This window comes from Bison bison, unplaced genomic scaffold, assembly GCF_000754665.1.
Source record: "Bison bison bison isolate TAMUID 2011002044 unplaced genomic scaffold, Bison_UMD1.0 scf7180017864192, whole genome shotgun sequence".
NCBI lineage: Eukaryota > Metazoa > Chordata > Mammalia > Artiodactyla > Bovidae > Bison > Bison bison.
In genome coordinates, this window is record NW_011494764.1 from 4,364,794 (window position 1) to 4,370,997 (window position 6,204).

Genomic DNA, 6,204 nt, shown 5'->3' on the forward strand with positions numbered 1-6,204 from the left:
CCTGCCCAGCAGTCCTGACACAAGGGATGAAGGGTCCCAGCAGGTACTGGAGTAGGAGGGCCGGGATCTCTCCTCTATCTATCCATGCTATGCCCAGAAACACCAGCAGAGGGCAGTGTGGCTCCAGGTAAGGTGGAGGCGGTTGTCTGGTCCTCCCTGAAGGGGCCGGCCCTGAGTCTAGGGGGCATGGCCTCTGCCAAGTGGCATCTTCAATGACCGAGCCAGGCTGCCCCGCCAGAATCCCAAGCTCCTGAGGCCAGCCTGAGCCTCAGGCCACAGCGAGGACCTGCAAGGTCCAGGGCAGCAGGCCCGGCCACACTGATGCAGTGCAGGACAGGCCAGCGAACAGAGGTCTCTGGGCTCAAATTGTCAGGCTTGAAAGCAATTCGTAAACATAACTGGCACCCCCAGAGGGTGGCTCTCATGGAAAATCCCACTCCAGTAAAAACCTCGACCAAGTGGGCAGGGCCAGGGCACCCCTGCACCCTAAGACTTCAGGCAGGAGTGCACTCCTCTATCCTGCTCACTCAGAGGCCTCAGTGAGCCTATGTCCTGCACACACGTCATGTCACAGCCTCATAAGCCACGCCCTGTGCATGCCATGTGCACCTGGTGCCAGCCTGGGCTGGAGAGGGTCCTCGTCTGGAAGAAACTGGGGGGATGTTGTTGTTTAGTCCCTAAGTCCTGTCCAAATCTGTGGGACCCCATGGACTGCAGCACACCCGGCTTCCATGTCCTCCACTATCTCCCGGAGTTTGCTCAGATTCATGTCCATTGAGTTGGTGATGCCATCTAACCATCTCATTCTCTGTCGCCCCCTTCTTTTGCATTCAATCTTTCCTAGCAATCAGGGTCTTTTCCAACGAGTGGGCTCTTTGCATCAGGTGATCAAAGTATTGGAGCTTCAGCATCAATCCTTACAATGAATATTCAGGGTTGATTTCCTTTAGGATTGACTGGTTTTCTCTCCTTGCAGTCCAGGGACTCTCAAGAGTCTTCTCCAGCACCACTATTTGAAAGCATCAGTTCTTCAGCACTCAGCCTTCTTTGCAGTCCACTGTCACATCCATACATGACTGCTGGAAAAACCATATGGAAAAACCATTGACTATATGGACCTTTGTTGGCCAAGTAATGTATCTGCTTTTTAATATGCAGTCTAGGTTTGTCAAAGTTTTTTTTCCAATGAGCAAGCATCTTTTGATTTCATGGCTGCAGGCACTGTCCACAGTGATTTCAGAGCCCAAGAAAAGAAAATCTGTCACTGCATCCACTTTTTCCCCTTCTATTTGCCATGAAGTAACAGGATCAGATGCTATGACCTTAATTTTTTGAATGTTGGGTTTTAAGCCAACTTTTTCACTTTCTTTTTGTGCTCCTGGTGGGCATGAAGAAAATGTCAGGAGAAACCCATGGTGCTGCCTGGGGCTCTTGGTTCCAATGTGGAGCTCCTGGGGCTATAGCAGAGGCCTCTCTTCTTGCACCCTCATCAAGAGGCTCTTTAGTTCCTCTTTGATTTCTGCCACAAGAGTGGTATCATCTGCAAATCTGAGGTTGTTGGTATTTCTCCTGGCAATCTTGATTCCAGGTTGTGACTCATCCAGCCCAGCATTTTGTAGGATGTACTCTGCACGTAAGTTAAATAAGCAGGGTGACAATATACAGTCTTGTCATACCCCTTTCCCAATTTTGAACCAGTCTATTGTTCCATGTCTGGTTCTAACTGTTGTTTCTTGACCTGCATACAGGTTTTTCAGGAGGCAGGTAAGGTGGCCTGGTATTCTCATCTCTTTAAGAATTTTCCACAGTTTGTTGTGATCCACACAATGAAGCAGATGTTTTTCTGGAATACCCTTGCTTTCTCTATGATCCAATAATGGGCTCTGGCAAATAAGGCCGCTCAGTGGCTGATCCTTCTGGCCTGGGGAGAGGGGAGGGAAGGTCAGGGGCTGTTCCGGGCGCCACGGGCACCACAGGCTCCCTGGGCTGCAGGGTACCAGTCCTTTCATCTGCCTCTCGGCTCTTCCCAGGCATTCCAGAGATGCCACCAGTGCAGCTGCTCCTTGGTAACTTCCCCAATCAGAGCTGGTGAGGGCCAGGAAGAATGGAGGGGTGCTGGCATGGGAGGGGGACATGCGGTGCGCCAGGAAGGACCTCCAGAAGGAACGTGGGGTTCCCGTCTGCCCAGGCAGACTCTCTCCCCCTATCCCCAGCCCGCCCAACTGGGCACCAGCAACACTTTCTCTCAATCAATACCAAGAGGACTAGTGACAAACTTGGGAGCAAAGGATCCCAAACTGCCACGTAAACCACATTAACCGCCATTCAGATTAAATCAGCCACTGTAAGAGGACTCCGCCCCGCCCACCCTGAGGGCGGGGAAGCTCCCCGCCCCGCCCACCCCCAAGGGCGGGAGCTCATTGCCCCGCCCACTCAGCAGGCCGTCCCTCTCCTGGGACCCGCCTGAGAAGGAAGATGCGGGCTGGTGGGCTTGGGGACCTGGGCCCTTCCTGTCGGCCTTTCTCCTCCAGACACAGGACCCTGGCAGGATGTCCAGGGAGAGACCTGCACTGGTTGGAGCTGTAGGCCGGGGCCCTACAGAGCAGCGCCCAGCTAGCAGCCTTCTAGCCTCTACTGGAGAAGAGTCTTACATTCCGGCCACTCCCCTTGGTCCTGAAGTCCCGCTCGCTCCTGAAAGCTAAGAGCCTGTGCGTACCTGGCAGGTATCCCAGCCCCACCTCCGCCCCTTTCCCCACACGTTCTCCATCCCAACTGCTGGGACCAGAACTTCCCAGACTGTCGCTCCCCTCCTGCTAGTCCTCTGGACCTGCCCCCACCCAGGCCCTCAGGGCTCTGTCCTAGGCGTGAGTGAGGCAGACACTTACCGGTGTCCAGGACAAGGAAAACCTTTTTGGCACCAGAGGAGCAGACAGCCCGTCCGTCATTCGAGAGTGAGGAAAAGTAGAGACTTGTAAAAACCCTCAGCTGCATTCTTGAAACAACTGCAGAGAATTTCTGGTTAAAATGAAATCCCATTAAACCAAGAAGTGGATAAAACTTCAGTAAACTTAATGACTGACTATGGAAAAGTATAGTAATTTTTAAAATTTTTATTTGTCTGTGCTGGGCTTAGTTGCTGCATTGGCTTTTCTCTAGTCACAGGGAGGGGCTACTCTCCGGTTGTGGTGTGCAGACCTCTCACTGCTGTGGCTTCTCCTGTTGTGGAGCACAGGCTCCAGGTGTGCAGCCGCAGTAGCTGCAGTTCTCAGGATCCAGAGCTCAAGCTCAGTAGCTGTGGCACACGGCCTTAGTTGCCTCTAGGTCTGTGCGATCTTCTCAGTCCAGTGATCCAGGGATCAAACCCATGCCCCTGCACTGACATGTGGACTCTTAACCACTGGACCACCAGGGAAGCCCTGAAGCCTATTAATTTTTGTATCAAAAACAAAACTGAACTGTTATAGAAACCTATTGAGATGGCAGCGGGGCAGGTACTGGCAGGCATCATCCTGGCCATGGGGGAGCCCAGTGCCGCAAAACCGCGAAGAACTTAGACTTTATCAGTTTAGTTGCTCAGTCGTGTCTGACTCTGCAACCCCATGGACTGCAGCACACCAGGCTTCCTGTCCATTATCAACTCTCCAAACTTGTTCAAACTCATGTCCATAGAGTTGGCGACGCCATCCAACCATCTCACCCTCTGTCATCCCCTTCTCTTCCTACCTTCAACCTTTCCCAGCATCAGGGTCTTTTCAAATGAGTCAGTTCTTCTCATGAGATGGCCAAAGTATTGGAGCTTCAGTTTCAGCATCAGTCCTTCCAATGAATATTCAGGACTGATTTCCTTTAGGATGGACTGGTTGGATCTCCTTGTAGTCCAAGGGACTCTCAGTAGTCTTCTCCAACACCATGGTTCAAAAGCATCAATTCTTTGGCACTCAGCTTTCTTTATAGTCCAACTCTCTCATCCATACATGACTACTGGAAAAACCATAGCTTCGACTATCAGACCTTTGTTGGCAAAGTAATGTCTCTGCTTTTTAATATTAGCAAGTATTTAAACGTCTTAAGGGTACTCAAAAAACAGAACTTTAGTTTATAATTTCGAAACAAACAAAGAGAAAAAAGTAGAGAAGTTTATTACTACAATGAAAGAGAAGGCAAAACAGCAACCCCACATTCCTAAGGTGGCAGCAGAGAACACAACTAGGGATTGTGGAGATAAATCCAAAGACATCAACAGTAACAATAAATGCACTGCACTTGTTCACTAAAGACGACACTGGAGTAAAAACATCAGACCTAGTTGCGCTGCTCACAGGACAGTACAGCAGACAGTACAGCTACAGGGGGTGGGGTGTGAAGGAGCGCAGGGACAGAGCAAACGCCACCCCCAGAAGCCGCACGGCAGTACTGAACTCAGACAGTGTGTGACTTAACAAAGGGAAACTCAAACAGAGATAAAGAGAGACTCCATATGTAATTTGAAATGTGGTGTTGGAGAAGACTCTTGTGAGTCCCTTGGACTGTGGAGATCAAACCAGTCAATCCTAAAGGAAATCAGTCCTGAATATTCATTGGAAGGAATGAAGGGGACAACAGAGGGTGAGATGGTTGGATGGCATCACCGACTGGATGGACATGAGTTTGAGCAAGCTCCGGGAGTAGGTGATAGACAGGGAAGCCTGGCGTGCTGCAGTCCATGGGGTCGCAAAGAGTCAGCCACATGACTGAACGACTGAATTGAACTGATATGTAATAATGGAGTATGACCAGGGGCTAAGCACCTACTGCTGAAACACATCAGAAGAGCAGCCTCCTGAAGGGACAGAAGTTGCTGCTGTGAAGGGGGCACAGGAGGTACCAGGAACTCCAAAGCACTGGAGCCCCATGGCCCACAATCTCGGGGTCACGGCAGAGACCAGTGGGGAAATGGTGGACACAGGACATGCTTTCATCACTCACGGGTTAAGAAAGTAAATCAAAGCAGCAGACTTCCCTGGTGGTCCAGTGATTAAAAATCGGCTTGATCCCTGGTTAAAGGAGGATTCCACGTGCTGTGGAGCAACTAAGCCCGGGAGCCCCAACTACTGAGTCTGTGCTCTCAAGCCTGTCCACTGCAATGAGAGAAGCCGCCACCACGGGAAGCCCGCGCACAACTGGAGAGTAGCCCTGGCTCGCTGAAACTAGAGAAAGCCTCACGCAGCAACGAAGACCCAGTGCAGCCAAAAACAAAGCAAATTTTAAAAATTAAGGAAAAATCTCAAAGCAGAAGTGACCCAGAGTTTGGAGCTGGATGGGGAGGGAGGTGCCCAGGAAGGGGTTAGGAGAACAGCCAGGTGAAGACAGTCGGGGCAGGTCCAGTCAGCCACCAGGAAAAGAGACGCTAAAGAAACAGAAGAAACTGGGAGGAGGATGAGCCAACAAAAAGGAGAGCCAACCAGACGCACCAGCAAGACTGGTGAGTGACTTCGTGCCAGGAGGTCTGAAACCTGGATGAAGTAAATCGCTTTATAGAAGATTCAGGTCATGAAATGGAAGTAAGAACTCTGAATAAACCAGTAACCCCTGAAGAGCCCAAATCCACCACCAAAGACAGCCCAGCCCGACCGAGGAGACCACTGGCCCTGGGGGTCTCAGGCCAGCCTCACCCTCCCTCAGAGCCCTAAGTGAGACCCCTGGCCAGTGTGTGGGGAGTCCATCTCCAGGTGTCTGTGGCAGGTTTGGCATGGTGAAGGCAGCTCCTCTCCCTCTAACCTTACAAGAACCTAATTATAGGAATGACATCACTAGGCAACCGAAACTGACTCCTGATTCACACTTTCCTGAGTGGACACCACGCCTTGTCCAACCTGCCGATGCTTTTTCTGGACAAAAAGAAGTAAGCACTAAAGAACTAAGCACTTAAAGAACGACTAGCTGTTACCCCGCAGCCCCCTCAGCCAGAGTCAGCCAGTGGGATCAGGTGAAGAGCCGGCAACGTGAGAAACAGCGGGACCCAGAGGTCCAGTTCCGCCTAAGAGGACTGGCCACCGGCCAGCGCCCAGCCGGGGAGGCCAGCCTGCTGCATAGGCGGCGACTGTGCGTGGCCAGGCCTCTCGCCAGAGGGTGCTGAGGTGGATGTGCCCGGGGCTGGCCTCAGGCAGTCTCGGGCCGTGCACACAGGGTGGAACAGGGCCCCTGGCCCCACATGCTTCCCACCTG